Genomic DNA, 21372 nt, shown 5'->3' on the forward strand with positions numbered 1-21372 from the left:
GAATGTGAATCATGAAAAGACTGTTTGCTATGTTTTCCTAGAATGCAAGCATCACATTGCTTATGTTTCCTAGGAATTGTAGGCAAACCAGCAACACCATTTTTCTTCAATAAGCGGAGACTGTCATAGTTTAAATGTCCAAATCTAGCATGCCATAATAAACTTGATGGAAGTGTACCTTCTTCATGATGAGAAATATATGAGAAATTTTGTGCATGAGCAGAGGTTCCTTGCAGTTTGAGAAGCCTTTCTTCTTCTATTCCCCTCATGACAAGTGAGTGGTCAGATTCTTTTCTTACCTCAAGCTTGCCATCAAACATATGAATGGAGTGACCTTGCTGGCGGATGTGGACCAAGGACAGCAAGTTTCTCTTGAGCTGTGGGAGATATAGAACATGATCCAGAAGAAAGTCTGGAAGACCCGGCAGTTTAAGCCTGATTGTGCCAAGCCCTGATGGCTTGATTTTTGACTGATATGCAAAGTATACTGCTCCATCAACATTGTTAGTGAAATCTTCAAAAAAATCTTTCCTATGAGTCATATGACAGGTTGCTCTTGAATCAAGCAACCAATCATTTTTCGAAGAAGCAAGTGAAGCATTAAACAAATCTTCATTTACTCCAATGTTACATTGTGCCTCAATATAGTGAGTGGATTCATGTGCTTTACCTTTGTCTGTATCACCAGTTTTACCTTTCTGCTAGTTTCTTTTCTGCTCAATTTTGTCCCATGGTAGCTTGCATGTAGAAGCATCATGTGATCCATTTCGTTTGCAGTGAATGCAATGCATATCTGCTTTTTCTGCTTGAGAATTTCTGCCCCCCCTGCCTCTGAAGTATCTTCCTCTTCCTCTTTGTCCACCTCTTCCTCTTGTAGAATCTTAAGCATGATGCTTTTCTTTATGAGCAAGGCAAACAGTCTCTTCAGAAGATTCAGGGACTGTCTTCTTTCCAAAGGCTTTCTCTCTTTCAGCAAACTTTTTCACAAGAGAATCAAAGGTTATATCTTTAAGATTTCCATTTGCTTGTAGAGACTCAAGATAATTGGAGTAAGTAGGATAGAGTGCCTTGAGAAAAGCAATAAGAGGGATATCCAACTCAACCTTAGTGGATTTAATATCATGAATTATAGACTTTACTTCAGATGCAAGAGCAAGAGGATCATTATTTTTCAGTTCAAGAGTGAAGAGTTTAATCATGAGCTGAACAACTTCAAGTGCAGAATGTGAGTCATAGAGTTCTTTCAACTTTTGTAAAGCTTCAAAGGCAGTTGAATATGATGAAATATGGCGACTTACTTCTTCATTTACAGATGCTGCGATTAATGCATAGGCTTTGTTGTTCTTGTTTTCCAAAATGATGAGCTCTTTGTCTGATGTAGGCTGCACTGGGTCATTTTCTCCTTCTTCGACACAGACTCCTTTCCACAACTCATTGAAGATGAGGGTGTGTTTTATCATCCGGGACCATTCAGGATAGTTCTCCTTGCCAGTGAGAACTATTCCTACCATAGAGATGATTGAATGCATTCTGTGAAAAAAAAATAACTTCTGCTGATAGAATAATACTTCTAATAGCAAAAAGAATGTACTTTTGTGGAGAAAAAAAAACTTTTGCTGCTAAAAGAATGATTCTGATTTTGCTACGCCATTTATATATTATTGATTATTGAAATGAATGGTGATAACATGCTACCACTGTAACATATATCACCACATATATATCACCGCATGAACAATTTGAGCGCTTGTGTTAAACGCTGCCACTGTAAAATATGAGCACTGCTATCACCGTACCATATATCACAGCATATATATGTCACATAAAAATTGAGCGCTGCATATAATATATCACATGAAAATGTAACATATATCACCGCATATATATATATATATATATATATATATATATAATATATATATATCTATATATATATATATATATATATATATATATATATATATATATATATATATATATATATATATATATATATATATATATATATATATATATATATATATATATATATATATATCATATGAAAATTTAAACGCTGCTTATTGTAACATATATCACCGAATCATCATAGCAGAAATAACAGCCAACACATGAAGCACCAAGCTATGAGGGAGGAAGAGTCATATTTGTGCATTAAGCATCAAATCTGCATAACATACCAAATCCCGCTCAACCCAACCATAGCCCAGCGCTCTAGTTTAGAGCCAAGCCACAAAGGGAAGAGCCCACAAGGGGTGCAAGTGTATGCACGTACTGGAAAGAAACCCCGGAATATCGTTTCCTTCCAAATGACTCTTCAAACCACCGTTCCAAAGCTGGCCGACAGAGGCATTCTCCAAAGCTCGAGCTTCTGATAGACATGAAACCACTAGCAATAACAAAAACAACTTTCAAGCTGTAGAGCAACCATACCAGTCTTTAGCTGCATTCGATACCATTCATACCATTCAAGTGCCTCAAGGCATGTTGAATGCCAGACGAGCTGACGAGAAATACATTATACGATCTCTGACACCAAGCTTTTCACAAAGTTTGAGTTGGAAAACCACTCTTTTCTGCTCATGAGCTACTGCTTCGGAGGGGACCTCATTACGCTCAGGCAAAGGCAGAAGAACATGAGGTTTTCTGAGTCTGTTGCTAGATTCTATGCAGCAGAAGTTGTGCTTGCACTAGAGTATTTGCACCAGCATGGAATTTTGTACAGAGACTTGAAACCTGAAAACATATTGCTTCAAGCAGATGGGCACATCATGATCACTGATTTCGATCTCTCGCTTATCATCAACAATCCACGAGGAGAGTGTAAGACAAAGGATTCTTACAGGGATAAAAAATGGATCATTTTAGAAGAAGAGCAAGTCACTCATGGCGAAGTTGGATCCCGAGCATCAGTCTTTACAGCGTACCCATTGAAGAAGGTACTGACAGGGGACGTGTTCGAGGCTTGATGTGGAGTGCCTCAGGTATCTTGACTGTTCAATTTCAGATGTCAGGCCTATGCGGGTCAGAGACAAGCGTTATGGACAGAGCGTAGTGGCAGAGGCAGATTATTTTAAAACAAAAGGGAATAAAGCAGAGGCAAAGGCAGAGGTCAGGACAGAGGAGTTACAAGGAGCATAATAGCTAAAACAAGGAGTTGGCTCTGATACCATGTCAGACCAGGAGTAACTCCAGACTTGGCAGAAAAACTGATTCATTTATTTCATTAGGTAGCTATTGTTATATACATGAATGTGACTGATCAGTTCATCTTCTTGATGACTGTTCACATTCCAAATTCACCCAATCGCAGAGGATTAGGTGTCAACAGATACTTCTGTCAGCTACAACGAAGCAGAGCATCACTTCTTCAAGGGGCTGTGAGGTAATTATTTGAAATCACTAAATACTTGGATTAAGATGCTCTTTTATGAAAAGCGGGTCATGTAGTTACCTTGATGTTTGGAGCTACGTGAAGTGGAATATATTTTAGGGATGGAGGAAGAAAAGGTCCTGAGTATAGCTCGCTGATTGAGACTCCTTTAAGTGACGATGAAGGAGCAGTGCAGGCTTCTCCGCTCAGCACTATTTAGTTGATAAGACAAGGGTTCCCATGAATACCTACACCACCTCCATCCTCATCCCATCCATCCACGTTACCTCCATCCTCACCTCGACCACTTACCCCATCGCCCACACTACTGCCACTTCCACCATTGTTCAACATGGCGAACTCCATAAAGCTACATGTATTCAAAGGCGTAGGAAATGAAGATCCAGAGCAATTTTGGTTTGTTGCGAAGGCTGTATGGGAAGATCAGGGTATCAGGGATGATCAAATGATGAAAGCAATGTTGGTTAGTGCTTTTCAGGACTATGCACTAACATGGTACATTAAGTACAATACTGATAACTCGTCATCTGCATTGGCATATATCCAACTTGCGTTGAATAGGGAATTCAGTAGACCTAAGTCTCAAGCACAATCCATTGTGGGATTCAAGGAGATCATGATGAAGCTTAGGGAGACACCCTGGGATTTGGATCAAAGATTGAAGTTTATGATCCGTGAAGCCAACATGAACCTAACTGATGGGCAGCACTGTGAATGGTTTGTGGCCTTGCTCCTGCCTCACCTAAGGGTTGCACTATCATAACAGAAGATTGGGACCCAGGTGGAAGCTCTGGAAATCACAATGAGACTGCACGAGACACCAATGTAGGATTCTAATCTGGGGGTTCAATAGATTCATGCATAGTTGCATAACCTTTTCCTCGAAATGTAAAGTCTGAAGAAAGACAGAACAGTTCAGCCAGAGGCACGCAAAGAAGTCTGGTGCCTAAAATGCAAAGGTCAGGGGCATGACAAGGATCACTATCCAATCTTTGCAAATTATGTTGCATGAGGGGGACCAATGCCTCTAAGGCCGGAAGCTGCAGCATGGCCAAGTGCAGGGACTGCGCTATGGTGTGCTATATGCCAGGCAGCTGGGAAACATGCAATCGACAACTGCCATTTGCTGCAGAAATTTGTATAGACACCACAACAACTCTTCTACACTTTTTGTCAATTAGTAGGTCATGATGAGTGCAATTTTCGTAGTTATGAATTAATGATGGATAGGACAGCTGTATACAGGGTGCAGGCAAAAACGTGGCCACTAGACCAAGGCATTGGGTTACCGCGAGATGAGTATTAGGGGCACAACTGAGGCTGAGGTGGAGGAGGGCCTAGTAGAGGCTGAGGGTAGCTTATTTGTTACAGTTGTGTAGGACTAGGACACTACACAAGAGACTTCCCGAACCCAACACGACTATCATGCCGCTATTGTACTTAGTTTGACCATGCAATTGAGGATTACCATATATTGTTGGCTAAGATTCATGACAAGGGGGCGCAACCTCTGCAGCCGACTCAGAACCTATAGATGATGAGGGCTAAGCCTTGTTGGGTCATGCAATAGGTATAAATTTACTCTTGATTACACTATATTTTTCCTCCTTTTTATGCATTTGTGCCATGATGTAATAAGGTTTTGACAGAATTTTGATAGAAAGTGAACGGAACTGCTTTTGATGCAATTTGGCTATAAAAACTAACTTTCGTTGCTTTTTATGTAGAAATTAGCGAATGGAACAACTGTTGTTAAAACTATTGAACAACAAAGGTTAAACAAGGAGAAAAGAGCACGTCTTGTGTGGTCAAATTGAGAATTGAATCAAGAGGATCAGCGCAAGATGGAAGATTGTCTGATAATAGTATTTAGTTGCGAATTCCTCAGGATCTCTTGATCTTGAGGAATCAAATTTATCTCTTTTCCTCTTTGACTATAAGAGGGGAAAAACGAATAGAATAGAGAGACTTAACCTTTCACCTTTTTACTTCAGTTGTAATTTTAATATACAGAGTGTTATTATGAAGGATACATCATGCTATAATGGCATTCAGATTTGATGAATAATATATAATTTGTGTTGCTATTCATTCACGAGATTCTGAAGTAATTAAGCAGTAATCATTGGTGGCTTGGGCCTAGTCACTGGTGGATTTCACTGTTTTTCCCTATTTTGATAGTTTTACCTTTCTTTTACTGCAAGTTTAATTACTCTATTTTGTAGATTTACGATTGATTTACTTTCACTACTGTTGAGTTTGTGTGTTCATTGCATTAATTCTTATTTCTGTTGATTGGATTCATTTATTCATGCCGTAGATTGATTTAATTATTAGGTAAGAATCATTTCTTGTTAATTGAAAGCCAAAGTGTTATTGATTAGATCAGGTGTATTACTTTTATGCAGAAGTTTAGATTTAGCTAAAAGAGTTATTTTATCGCTACGGTGCACTCAGTTGATGTAATTGCAATCATAACTTTTTGATTAAGATTGATTTTTGGTTTTGATTACGATTGATTTTTGGTTCTTGAATAGGTTAATTTCCTTGAAGTTACAAGCTTGATATTTATGGTTTGATCTGTTTACTCTTATATTGAAATCAATAAGTTATTTTAAAGCATTACTCTCTGTAGATTCAACGATTTTCATCACTTGCACATATTTTGTACACTCTTGAAACAAAAATACTTACCCAGGTCGATAATTAATGTGAGGCATTTAAGAGTTCTAAAAGACACCTTATATGTGCCCAACATTTTGGCGCCATTGCCGAGGAGAGTGTTTCCATTTCATAAAAGGTGATGTATGTTTGATAATTGTTTGCTGTGAAAGAATTGGGTATTAAAAATGGAAGGTAAGAACTTGCGTACGAGCAAGTAAAGTTCTTGCTCCCTTGCCCGCTTTTCAGCACAATTGCATAGGGATTGAAGTAGAAATAGATGTTTGATGTTTGTTTACTATGAAAGAATTGGGTATTAAAAACGGAAGGTAAGAACCTACATACGAGTAAGTAAAGTTCTTGCTCCTTTGCCCGCTTTTCAGTGAAATTGCATAGGAATTAAAGTAGAAATAAATGTTTGAATTTTTGTGTGAATGTATAAGAAGAAAAGAGTAGAAAAAGATATAATTCCTCTGCCCAGATTTGAAAAATCTAAGGGATCTATTAGCCTCCTGTTGCAACAGGTGTTAATCTTTCATTATTGACATTTTTACATGCCAAATATGTCATACTTTGCATGCTGCAATGCTCCATATTTCCTGAAAAGAGGCCAGAGAAGAGGCCATGAAAGTGTGCCAATCTAAATGCCACTACTATATTCCAATTTTGATGAGTTATCCATTTTTGAAGAAGTTTTCTGTTAAGGGAAGTCCAAACAGCCTAATCTTGGTTTCCCTAGGTTTCAATTTCTTGTTTTAGAATATAGAGAGTCATTATCTGTCCAAACAGTTCAATCTTGGCAGATTTATAGATAGGTAGAGAAACAAAGGAGCCCAACTGCTTAATCCGGGCCCTTGGAAGAAATAAGTGTAGACTTAGATAGAGGGACAAGAAAAAGAGAAAAGGATAATCTGGGTCTGCAAGTCCAAGTGCACCTATGCAAAAAGAAGAAAAAATGCTAGGTAAGTAGGCTAGGTAAGTAGTTTTGTGGTTGCAGAATCATCCTCTGTAATCCATTTCATGTTTTCAGGTGTTATATCTTCACAGATCATAGTTATGATGCAGTTTTCCATTCAGAGGAGCTCAAGTGAGGCATGTCTAACTCCCCCTTCTTCTCATTTTCCAAATCACTCACTAACTTCCCTGAAGGGGTCAAGATCTGCTTGATACCTCTTAGTTTCATCATTTTCCATATCATTTGCCTTGGTAAAGATCTGCTTTGCTCAAGGCATGTTCATACTTCCTATATGAATCATTTTCCCCCCTATTAGCCTAAGATTCACATACTTAGCGCTTTCTTATCATTTATCATATTAACTACTAATTTTACTATATAGCTCCCTATCTATCTCCCCTTCCCCTACTAAAACTATGTTAAAAAACTCCCCTATGTACATATTCCCATCCCCAGGCACTGTAGCCCTATTATATCAGTTTGGGAAATGTTAAGTCCATTTGGGGCTTATCATTATCCTTTCGTGTCCTAATCAGGAGTTAGTCTGACATCTGGTCACCCTAATAACCATTTCCCCCTAAGTTCCAACCCTACAATACCCATTCCCCGCCCTTATCCTAAGGTCATGCACATAAATATATTTCCCCCATTTGCAAATGACCCAAAACCCACATTTCTAATGTTTAAAACCCCCCCGCGCCATATAAAAACACATAATTAAATATGCGCGGGCCCCGTCCCTAACCGTCTGCCGCCTTACTCGTGCCGCCGACCGTCAGATCTGGCGCGCCCAAGATCTACGGTGGGCAGGCCTTTTTGTGCCCCGATGTGCTGAGGGTTAACACCCAGGAGATGGGCGGTTTTCCCGTCGTACTCCCGCCACACGTCACCCTCTCGGCTGTGGCGGAGCCCCCTCCTCCTATACCGCCTGCGCACAAAAGCGGTGCACCCAAAACCGGATACCGCCTTCCCCCCTCCTGCGTCAGTGCCACGTCATGCTGACGTCACCATGCCACGTCGGCCTCCTGCCACCGTGTCCTTGCCATGTCACTGCCACGTCACCTCCTCCACCCTACTGCCACGTCACCTGCCGTACTACTGACATCACCCTGCTGACGTCACCCTGCCACGTCACCACCGTACTGGGACCCACCGCTGACGTCATGCTGACGTCACCGTCAAAAACCGCGAAAGGTGCAAATCGCAGCCTAGGAATCTCGGAATCAAAATCTGAGGGTATGGGAAATAGGCCGAAATGGAAATCCCTTTCGTGGCTCGGCTTCAGCAGGCCCGAAAGGCGCAGAATGACATGAATTTCTTCGCGCAGCATTCGTAAAGGGGCAAGCACAATTTTAAAAGCAAACAGAGGGCCGAACAGTAGCCATGAAAGGTCGATGCAACAATTTAAAGAGTATCAGAAGTGAGAAAGGCATACATTCAGTGCCAAAGCATATCAAGGAAGCAACAAAGAGTATCAGTCGAATGTTTTAAATGAAAACCTTTATTCCCAATGCAGGTGGACATTGAATGACCTCCAACAAAGTCAAAGAAAGCAGTAAAGGCAAATCAAGGCTCTCCCATCATAGTTAATGCACCTCAGAACCACTCAAGAGCATGGATCAAAACCCAAAGCACAGTTATGGCTAAGTGATCAACACAGAGCCATAAAGACAACACATTAAACTCATTTTGGTACAGCTGCACCCAGCACAGCTCGAGGATATTTTCCCGCATTTATTTTAGACATGTATTAGGTTAAAGACACTTATTACAGCAGATCTGTCTGAGATCTGATCTTTATAGATATTTTACTTATAAAAACCACCCTAATTCACTGTTAAATGGGTTGGTTGGTTGTATAGCTCCAAGAGAGACTCGCTCTGTATACCTGATGTTTTACTTAATCAAAGACTATTGAAAAGCTTGGAGAAATGACTGTGTGCTGTGTATGAATGTTTTGAAGAATTGAATGTGGAATTGTTGTGCTGCAACATGACTCAATAAGTGTTTCTTACCTTTATTCTTCATTGATGTATCATCCAAAATAGTAGAAAGAATGAATAGTTTAGAATTGGTTTAATTGCCCTCTATGCTCAATTTCTGCTATTTCTATATGTTTTCATCTGAATTAGAAATGAATATGAATTCCCTATGGCTCATATTTCCCCTAATTCACTCATGTTTGACAGTTATCTAGGGATTCTTCACTGCTTCTAGATAGAGCTCATTCACCTCCCCTCTGCTAAGTTGAACGAGAGATTCTTAACTGCCTCTCATTCCTAGCCTTCACTCCATCCTTTAGCTTGAAAGATTGTTTCATGTGCAGCTAGCTTGCTCCATATTCCCTCTTGTGACCAAGAAAACGCACCAGCAGTCCTACTCCTTGACTCCACGCCCAATGGTTCTAAAAATTTCATGCTATCCCTGCCTCTTTACTTGAAAGCATCATCCATCCCACCAAAACTAAAACAAAACCCCTTGTACTCAATAGCTAGCCTAAAATCATCATCAACATAGCTAAATCCTAAAGGGAGAGCCCTCTCTGACTGCTGGTGGGCTAGCACCTGTAGTCCAAAGATTGGTTTGTGGTTACCTCGGCCGTATCCCTCAAGGAGCTAAGGGACAACCTGAGTGATAACATAATGGCGACTCCACTGGGGACCTCCTCGGTAAAATCTCACAAATCAAGTTGGAAAGCTCCACTGGGGAAAAACAATGAATTTTCCAATTGCTACATATTCGTTAAAACTACAGATGAAGCCTGAATGTCAGCCAGGAAGCCTTTGAAACTGTTCTTGATTTGCATTTACAGGAGTAAGCAAATGTTGCTTCAGTCAAACTTCGTGCTAGTTTTAAGTTATAGATAGCTATTCCAAAATTTGATCAGTTCCTTGCTAATTCTAAAAAAACATTCACAGAAAATATCAAAACAAGTTCAGAATCTGGCTCCCAAAAGGAATTCATGGTATACAAGGTCAAATCTAGACCCAAACCCCCCAGCTATTCTTGAAAATCCCAATTTAATCCCAAGGAACCTCAGGAAGCTAGAGCAAAGAGAAGATTTTGTTGACTTTAGCCCTGAAATAGTTCAGCCAAGTTGTGTTCCAACTCCTATCAGGGTTTTATTTCATTCAAACCCCACTTCCCCTTGTTCATCATCCACCTCTCAAAGCACTCCTTCCACACCTCCATTTACTGCACATACTCCCCTGACCATTGTTGTTACAGCTGTTTTGGCTGTTCCTATTTTTCCACTTATCCCCGTAAACATGGCTAATAGATATGCACCCCTGCAGTTACCTGCTAATCTAGGGGCTATGCCTCAGGATTATCAAACTAAAATCACATACTTTGATGGAACTGGTTCTTGCACAGCCCTTCAGCATACAAAGAAGATGCAAGACTTTTTTGAGAACTACGAGATAGATGATGATAGCGTCAGTATGAAGATTTTCGTCCAAAGTTTGACAGGTGATGTTAGAACTTGGTTTAGAGCACTCAGCCAATTCCATAGCAGACCCAGAATCCTTATACCAGACATTTATCAACAGATGGGAGAAAAAGAAAGACCCCTTGCACATATTATCTGAATATGACACCATCAAAAGAGGCCCTCAAGAATCTGTCTTGGACTATTGTGCAAGATTTAACAATATTTATAATGCAATACCATAGAACTTGAGACCTCCACCTGATCTTACTTTGTATAAATTCCCTGATGGTTTTGACACTGACATGGCTTATCAGTTAAGGGAAAGAGCCCCTCAAACCCTTGTAGACATGCAAAATGTTTCTATTAGCGTAGAGGCAAATCTAATTGCCAAAAGAAACAGAGCCAGAATTGAGAGAAGAACCACCTTTAAAGATGAGCCCTCAGCCTTAGACCAAAAGCTGGATGCTATTATCACTGGCATGCACAGGCTGGGAGACAGAGTAGAGAGTGTTGAGAGGAAACCATCATGGGAAGGACAACAACCCAATACCATAAGGAACGCAAATTTCCAGAAAAATTAGAATACAAACGCTGGTAGGTCAAGCCCAGACCATGATGTAAGGCCTCCTTTTCATGAAAATTATGCTGAAGCATCTACATCTAGTGAACAGACGGAAGATACTCACATGAACTTGGTGGATTTGAAGGCTGAGCAACAAATTTTCCTAACTCAACAAGACCAAGATGAACATGACCTTAGTCAATTTCAAACTAAGTCTGGTGAATCTTTTGATTTTAAACAAGGCTATGATACTTCTGTGTATGAGGTCCACAAACAATATAAGCTGAGGACAAGAACCATAGATGTGCCTGAAAAGGTTAAGGCAAATGATACCAAGCAGTTGAAGAAGATTAAAGAAAAGGTTGCCTTCATGGAAACTGCTGGTAAAACAGTCCCTAATCCAAAGGATGTCACCATAGAGGACATAACAGAAATGCAATCCTCTAATGATCAGCCTCTGCCACCTTCTTCCTCCAAAGAGAATTTGAATAGTGTTCCAAAAAGCCCTCCTAAAACTGAAAAATTGCAAGCAATTACTTCCCTTAACGCTGACAAACAAGACCAAACTGCCGATACTCCAATAGAAAAAGGGAAGCCTGCCTCCCAAAATACTAAAACCCAATCTGAAAAATCGTTTGACTTAGAGGCAGAAATAGGTAAACTGAAGATTTCCATCCCCTTATCTGAACTTGCCAAACATGAAGTATGTAGGCAACAAATTCAAAGATCACTTCAAATGCTAGAGGTTAAGGATGATGTGAATGTTCTTGATGATCAGCCTGAACTGTTGTTCGGTCCTGAAGTTAATGGAAAATCAACTTATGGATCTATTCTACCTTTTTATGTCAGTTTACACATACATGACAAAGTCTTGCACAATGTTATGTTTGACTCAGGTGCCTCACACAACCTTATGCCCAAAGCTGTAATGGAAAAACTCAACCTTGATGTCACAAGACCCTACAAAGATCTATTCTCCTTTGACTCAAGTCAAGTCAAGTATTTAGGCCTCATCAAAGACTTGTGTGTCTCCTTAGTCCAATATCCCAACAAGACTATCCTCATGGATGTGGTGGTTGCTGACATTCCACCAAAGTATGGCATGCTATTATCAAGATCCTAGGGAGCAAAACTCCAAGGATCCCTCCAATTAGACCTCTCTTATGCCACTATATCTGTCTTTGGGCAACCAAAGAGGATATATAGAGAAACACTGATGAAGTATGTGGTAACTAGTGAGGATAAGCCCCAAAATTTTCCTATACACTCAATCCATTCTGATATGGATTCTTTTATTCTATTTAATGATGAAACAAATAATCTCACTGACGACAAGCCCTTGGCTTTAGAACTGAACACACACACCGATGAAGAATTGGTTGCCCATACTGATGAAACTATCAAAACAATCAAGGCAACCAGCATACAAGAAAAACCTCCCCAAACAGAAGTTTCAAATCTGCCCAATCCTAAAGTGACTGAAACTCTTGATACCAACCACAAGTAAGAAATCACATGGTACTTAGAGTTTGATGGCTCTGTTAACAAGTTAGGAGTAGGGTTAGGTGTTTGGATTCACAATACACATAACAATCATGCAGAAGGTCATGCCTATAGACTAAATTTCAAATGCACCAATAACATGGCAGAGTATGAGGCTCTCCTTTTAGGCCTTAAACTGCTCAAAGCTCTAGGAGCTGCAAAAGTGTCTATTCTAGGTGACTCTGATTTAATCATACAACAAATTAAAGGAAACTTTGTTACCAATGACAATAGAATGAGGGCCTGTAGGACTGCTGCTATTAATATACTCAATGCATTCATTGAATCCAAGCTTGCCAAGATTTCAAGAGAACATAACATTCATGCACACAACCTAGCTACTTTTGCTAGTACATGCAAGCTTCCCTTTGAGCCAAATCACCATTTTACTGCTGAGATAAAACATAGGCCTGCTATCCCAAATAATGTTAAAGATTGGCAAGTGTTTGAAAGTGATGCCCAGATTAACAACTTCCTCACTCTTGAGCATGAGTTTTCAAATATTAACATTGACATGGATGCTATGACGGATGAACAATAGCAAACAAATGAAAATCAGCAGGCTGTAACTGCTGTAACAACCAAGAAAATCCTAAACCCAACTATTTTTGACAATGCAAACATAGAAGAGCTGAAACAGATGCATTTGGAGGATATAGTAGAAACAGAGGCCGAGATCGTTGATCTGAAAGATAACTTTCTCCCTGCTGGCCTCACTCCATTAGAAGATATGTTTGATGCAAATGATGTTCCCAAAAAGCCAAAAATACAGCCCCTAAACACTGCTGTAGAAGAACACAACATTGGGACAGCAGACAAGCCCAAAATGATCAAAATATCTCAAACTTTACCACCCGATCAAAAACCCAAATATATTGATTTGTTCAAAGAATTCCAAGATGTGTTTGCTTGGAGTTATGAGGACTTGAAGTCCTATGACACCTCAGTGATCCAACACACCATTCCCTTAAAACCAAACCAAAAGCCCTTCAAATAGAAACTTAGAAGAATCAATCCCGTACTCCTTCCCTTAATTGAAAAGGAAGTGAAAAGGATGTTTGAAGTAGGTATCATAGCACCCATCAGATTCTCTGAATGGGTATCCAATCTTGTTCCCACAAGAAAAAAGACAGGTGAGATTAGGCTATGTGTAGACCTAAGAAATTTAAACCAAGTCTCCCTAAAAGACCACTACCCCTTGCCAAAAATGGACCACATCCTACAAAGAGTAGTGGGGTCATCCAGAATCTCTTTGCTAGATGGATTTTCAGGTTTTAATCAAATATTGGTTCACCCGGATGACCAAGACAAGACAGCCTTTACCACACCGTGGGGAACATTTAAGTATGTGAAGATGCCTTTCGGACTTAAAAACGTTGGTGCTACCTTTCAAAGGGCAATGGATATTGAATTTGCCAAGGAAATACATGATTTCCTAGTTGTCTACCTTGATGACTTAACCCCTTTCTCCAAATCCGATCAAGAGCACCTAAAAGATTTGAGGCAAATATTCATGACATGTGGGAAATATGGCATTTCCTTGAACCCCAAGAAATCCCTCTTTGGCCTTGAAGAAGGAAAACTCCTTGGCCATATCATCTCAAAAGACGGTATTAGAATAGATCCGGAAAGGATCCAAGCCATCCTCCAAATCCTGTGTCCAAGAAGCATAAAAGAATTGCAAGCATTCCTTGGAAAAATCAACTTCTTAAGAAGATTTATTCCAAACCTAGCCGAGCTAATAAGACTGTTAAGCAACATGTTAAAAAAGGATGCTAAGGTAAAATGGTCTCTTGAGGCCAAGCAAGCCTTTGAGAGTATCAAAACTGCCTTAACCCAAGCCCCTATCCTCACTAGTCCGCAATTTGACAAAGATTTCATCATATTTTCATTTGCATCTGAGCACACCATAGCTGTTGTCCTTTTGCAAAAGGATGATCAGGGAGATGAAAGGCCAATTTCATTTTTCAGCCGAGCCTTAAGAGATGCACCTTTGAAATACCAAATCATGGAGAAGCAGGCCTATGCCCTTGTTAAAGCAATCAAAGATTTCCGAATTTACATTTTGTATTCACATGTGATGGCCTATGTCCCAAATGCTGTTGTAAAAGACATATTAACCCAAGAGGGGCTAGAAGGCAAAAGAGGTAAATGGATTGCTAACATCCTTGAGTATGACATAGAAATTAAACCAACCAAGCTCATAAAGGGACAAGGTTTAGCCAAACTGATGTCCGAAACAAACTTTCAAGCCTTAGACATCAACCAACTGGACAATGAACAGGAGCTGGCGACTCCACAGATTAGTGAAACCTTTTTGCAATCCCCATGGTATGCTGATATATGCTTTTTATTGTTAAACCTGTTTGCTCCCCCAGGATTGTCCAGAACCAAGAAAAGATTTTTAAAAATGAAGGCTTCAAAGTTTTGTGTCATAGATGGTGCTTTATTTTGGAAAAATCATGAAGGTATATTGCTTAATTGTTTAACCGTGAATGAAACTAACAATGTCATGAAAGAATTCCATGCAGGGGACTGTGGAGGAAATCTATATTGGAAGTCCACTGCTGATAAAATTTTAAGGGCTGGTTTCTATTGGCCCTCTCTATTTGCAGATATAAAGAAGTTTGCTATCTCATGTCATAAATGCCAAATCTTTCAGGGCAAAAGAAAGCTGTTACCCTTGCCCCTTAAGCCCATCTCAACCGAGAAACCTTTTCAACAATGGGGTCTTGATTTCATTGGATAGATCCACCCCTCTTCCTCAAGCCAGCACAAGTAGATTTTAACAGCCACTGACTATTTCACTAAATGGATTGAAGCCATCCCATGCAGACAGGCCAATGACTCCATCATTATCCAGTTCCTTGAGTGCAATATCCTTTCTAGATTTGGCTGCCCTGAGAAGATCATCACTGACAACGCCGCTGCTTTCAAATCCAAAAAGATGATCAGTTTTTGCCATAAATTTCACATTACCTTGGGCCACTCCACAACCTATTACCCCCAAGGTAATGGTTTGGCCGAGTCATCTAACAAGAGCCTGATTAATATTATCAAGAAGGTCTTAGAAGAAAACAAGAAGAACTGGCATAAAAAGCTCACAAATGCCCTATGGGTAGACAGAATTTCAACAAAAAAATCCATTGGGATGAGCCCTTATGAGCTGGTGTATGGCATGGAGGCCATGTTTCCATCCTCCTTGGGCACTCCTATCATGAAAATGTTGCAAGAGATCCAAGTAGAACCAAATGATATTCAAAGAAGAATCAATCAGACCATTCATCTTCAGCAAACCAGAGAGCAAGTTTATAACAGAGCTCAAATATTGCAAGAGAAACTCAAAAGGATGTTTGATAAAAGAGCTAAGGTTGAGGATTTCTACATTGGAAACAAAGTTCTAAGGTAGGACTCACAAAGAGAAGACAAGGGAAAACATGAAAAATTTGATTTTTTATGGAAAGGGCCATTTGTTATTTCTGTTGTTCAAGGAAATAACACATCTTTCCTCAAGTCTGTAGAGGGCAGCACTGTTGAAGAAGGCCCTGTTAACGGCCGAATGCTAAAACATTACCATGATCCCTATTAAGGGGTACAATGCAGCTCTGTACATATCTCTTTGTACATTAATATTTGTATATATTAGCACTTTGTTTTATTTTTTAGCAGTCTGAGTGTTAGAGGAGCAACAACAAAGTTTGCTAAGACATAGCCAGTGCAAGTACTCCATTTTGAAGGCTCTATCTCTGCATTAGTCTCAGGAAAACAGCAGGAGTAGCACTGTCATATCACAACAATTCATGATAAAAGGAAACTGGTTGCAGTTTGCAATATCCAATCAAAAAGTATCAATAAGAGAGGAGCATTGTTTAGTTTCACATCAGCAATTGTTTCTAGACCAGAAGCTAAGGGAAATACATCAGTTTTGATCCATGTTTGGTTCTATTTCAAAGGCAATGCTTAAGCAATATGGTATATAATAGCAAGCACGCAGAAGAAAGCAGGCAGTGCTATGTATTTCACAATATTTCAATCAAGGAGATGGCTGCTCCTATTTCAGAGTTTCACATTTTTAGTAGCCAGCACAAGGAAATTCTTCAATCCACAGCAACAATAGAAGATCAAGGCAGTCTGACCTGCTGTTCTTGGCTTTTCACAAGAAGAAGCCATCCCCAAGTGGAGCCACTGTTAGCCTCCTGTTGCAACAGGTGTTCATCTTTCATGATTGACATTTTTACATGCCAAATATGTCATACTTTGCATGCTGCAATGCTCCATATTTCCTGAAAAGAGGCCAGAGAAGAGGCCATGAAAGTGTGCCAATCTAAATGCCACTACTGTATCCCAATTTTGATGAGTTATCCATTTTTGAAGAAGTTTCTGTTAAGGGAAGTCCAAACAGCCTAATCTTGGTTTCCCTAGGTTTCAATTTCTTGTTTTAGAATATAGAGAGTCATTATCTGTCCAAACAGTTCAATCTTGGCAGATTTATAGATAGGTAGAGAAACAAAGGAGCCCAACTGCTTAATCCGGGCCCTTGGAAGGAATAAGTGTAGACTTAGATAGAGGGACAGCAAAAAGAGAAAAGGATAATCTGGGTCTGCAAGTCCAAGTGCACCTATGCAAAAGGAAGAAAAAATGCTAGGTAAGTAGGCTGGGTAAGTAGTTTTGTGGTTGCAGAATCATCCTCTTTAATCCATTTCATGTTTTCAGGTGTTATATCTTCACAGATCACAGTTATGATGCATTTTTCCATTCGTAGGAGCTCACGTGAGGCATGTCTAACTCCCCCTTCTTCTCATTTTCCAAATCACTCACTAACTTCCCTGAAGGGGTCAAGATCTGCTTGATACCTCTTAGCTTCATAATTTTCCATATCATTTGCCTTGGTAAAGATCTACTTTGCTCAAGGCATGTTCATACTTCCTATATGAATCATTTCCCCCCCTATTAGCCTAAGATTCCATTTCATGTTTTCAGGTGTTATATCTTCATAGATCACAGTTATGATGTAGTTTTCCATTCGTAGGAGCTCAAGTGAGGCATGTCTAACTCCCCCTTCTTCTCATTTTCCAAATCACTCACTAACTTCCCTGAAGGGGTCAAGATCTGCTTGATACCTCTTAGCTTCATAATTTTCCATATCATTTGCCTTGGTAAAGATCTGCTTTGCTCAAGGCATGTTCATACTTCCTATATGAATCATTTCCCCCCCTATTAGCCTAAGATTCACATACTTAGCACTTTCTTATCATTTGTGATATTAACTACTAATTTTACTATATAGCTCCCTATCTATCTCCCCTTCCCCTACTAAAAACTATGTTAAAAAACTCCCCTATGTACATATTCCCATCCCCAGGCACTGTAGCCCTATTATATCAGTTTGGGAAATGTTAAGTCCATTTGGGGCTTAGCATTAGCCTTCCATGTCATAATCAGGAGTTAGTCTAACATCTGGTCACCCTAATAACCATTTCCCCCTAAGTTTCAACCCTACAATACCCATTCCCCGCCCTTATCCTAAGGTCTCGCACATAAATATATTTCCCCCATTTGCAAATAACCCAAAACCCACATTTCTAATGTTTAAAACCCCCCCGCACCATATAAAAACACATAATTAAATATGCGTGGGCCCCGTCCCTAACCGTCCGCCACCTTACTCGTGCCGCCGACCGTCAGATCTGGCGCGCCCAAGATCTACGGTGGGCGGGCCTTTTTGTGCTCCGATGTGTCAAGGGTTAACACCCAGGAGATGGGCGGTTTTCCCGTCGTACTCCCGCCACGCGTCACCCTCTCGGCTGTGGCAGAGCCCCCTCCTCCTATACCGCCTGCGCACAAAAGCGGTGTGTCCGAAACCGGATATCGCCTTCCCCCCTCCTGCGTCAGTGCCACGTCATGCTAACATCACCATGCCGCGTCGGCATCCTGCCGCCGTATCCTTGCCATGTCACTGTCGCGTCACCTCCTCCACCGTACTGCCACGTCACTCGCCGTACTGATGACGTCACCCTGCCACGTCACCACCGTACTGAGACCCACCACTGACGTCACCGTCAAAAAGCGCGAAAGGCGCAAATCACAGCCTAGGAAGCCCAGAATCAAAATATGAGGTAGTTTTTCATGCGCGATTAGCGCTAGATACAGGAAATAGGTCGAAATGGAAATCCCTTTCGTGGCTCGGCTTCAGCAGGCCCGAAAGGCGCAGAATGACATGAATTTCTTCCTGGAGCATTCAAAAAGGGGCAGGAACAGTTTTAAAAGCAAACAGAGGGCCGAACGGTAGCCATGAAAGGTCGATGCAACAATTTAAAGAGTATCAGAAGTGAGAAAGGCGCACATTCAATGCCAAAGCATATCAAGGAAGTAGCAAAGAGTATCAGTCGAATGTTTTAAATGAAAACCTTTATTCCCAATGTAGGTGGACATTGAATGACCTCCAACAAAGTCAAAGAAAGCAGTAAAGGAAAATCAAGGCTCTCCCATCACAGTTAATGCTCCTCAGAACCACTCTAGAGCATGGATCAAAACCCAAAGCACAGTTATGGCTAAGTGATCAGCACAGAGCCATAAAGACAACACATTAAACTCATTTTGGTACAGCTGCACCCAGCGCAGCTCGAGGATATTTTCCCGCATTTATTTCAGACATGTATTAGGTTAAAGACACTTATTACAGTAGATCTGTCTGAGATCTGATCTTTATAGATATTTTACTTATAAAAACCACCCTAATTCACTGTTAAAGGGGTTGGTTGGTTGTATAGCTCCAAGAGAGACTCGCTCTGTATACCTGATGTTTTACTTAATCAAAGACTGCTGAAAAGCTTGGAGAAATGACCGTGTGCTGTGTATGAATTTTTTGAAGAATTGAATGTGGAATTCTTGTGCTGCAACATGACTCAATAAGTGTTTCTTACCTTTGTTCTTCATTGATGTATCATCCAAAATAGCAGAAAGAATGAATAGTTTAGAATTGGTTTAATTGCCCTCTATGCTCAATTTCTGTTGTTTCTATATTTTTTCATCTAAATTAGAAATGAATATGAATTGCCTATGGCTCATATTTCCCCTAATTCACTCATGTTTGACAGTTATCTAGGGATTCTTCACTGCTCCTAGATAGAGCTCATTCACCTTCCCTCTGCTAAGCTGAACGAGAGATTCTTAACTGCCTCTCATTCCTAGCCTTCACTCCATCCTTTAGCTTGAAATATTGTTTCATGTGCAGCTAGCTTGCTCCATATTCCCTCTTGTGACCAAGAAAACGCACCAGCAGTCCTACTCCTTGACTCCACGCCCAATGGTTCTAAAACTTTCATGCTATCCCTGCCTCTTTACTTGAAAGCATCATCCATCCTACCAAAACTAAAACAAAACCCCTTGTACTCAATAGCTAGCCTAAAATCATCATCAACAAAGCTAAATCCTAAAGAGAGAGCCCTCTCTGACTGCTGGTGGGATAGCACTTGTAGTCCAAAGATTGGTTTGTGGTTACCTCGACCGTATCCCTCAAGGAGCTAAGGGACAACCTGAGTGATAACAGGATCGGTGCCCCTTGGATGATCAACTTTCATTGACGAAATCATCAGGAAAGCTGAGTCTTAGTCATCAGTAGGACCTCGAACCATTTCTACAAGAAATCCTACTGTAACCCTTCAGACCGTAGGATCACCATCTGTAGCTAACGTTGAGATTCACAGTAAGACTAAAGGGTCTTAACAGAGATTTCAGAACACTGAAAACTTACAGCCTAACCCTTTACAAGAAGGGAATTCTTGCAACCTCCGTGAAGGAGAAGGAGAAATAGGTAGTGCTGAAAATATTAAATCATTAGAACCCAAATATCCTGAAGTAGTGGTTGAATAGAGGACTGTTGTAGATTCTTAGGGTAGCGCCGAACGCTTGACAGAGCCATCTAGTCCAATTATTGTACAAAACTTTGAACCAGAACTGGAGGAAGAATGTAATTCTGAATCAGAACTGGAGGAAGAATGCATTTATGAACTTGAACAGGGGGAAGAATATAATTCTGAATCAAAACCTGAGGAAGAATGCAATTTTGAACCAGAACTAGGGGCAGAACATGATTCTGACCCAAAACAAAGGCAAGCACAACATTTTTTTCAAAATGATGATGAACTAGAAAATGAAGCAGGGCCTTCTCAAACACCACCTATGAGCCCCCGAGATGATTTCTTGTAGCACTTTGAGGAAGGGATGGGCCAGGTTCTTGCAAATTTGAATACATATATGCAACCTGGAGGATCACTTGACCAGAACCTAAACAAAGTTCAATCCTTAGAAGATTCTAGTCACACAGAAATTTTTCTTTCCCCAGAAGATGCAAACCGGGAAGAGGAAGTGGGCACATAAATAATGCATGAATCTAATAACCAGTCAGGTGACATGGTTATAGTGGAACATGGCTAAGACGAGCACCAAGAACCCTTAGATACAAAGCCTATTGATAAATCTGCTCCTACAAAATATGGTTCTCAGAAGAAGCGGGTAGTTGAAATGAAGTCAAGGAAGCTAAGGAAAAAATACCAGAAGCTTCAAAAGACAGTATAAGTGGCTACGTCAGAAATTAAAAGAAACTGCAAATAGGAAAGCTCAGAGAACTACTCCTAAGTTAGCCACTATGACCACACAAACATAAATATGTGAAGGTAAGGCAATAGGAACCCAGACCGAATCTATTTCTACTTAGATGGTTGCCACACAAACAAGCCGTCACATAGATTTGATAGATATTATTGTTCAGATGGAGGAATTATCCTCTCACAATAAAAACACCTAGACAGAGGAAATATTCAATG

Source organism: Pinus tabuliformis, chromosome 5_1 (genome assembly GCF_031772625.1).
Source record: "Pinus tabuliformis cultivar Carrire ecotype Pingquan chromosome 5_1, CPIR1, whole genome shotgun sequence".
NCBI classification, from domain to species: Eukaryota; Viridiplantae; Streptophyta; class Pinopsida; order Pinales; family Pinaceae; genus Pinus; species Pinus tabuliformis.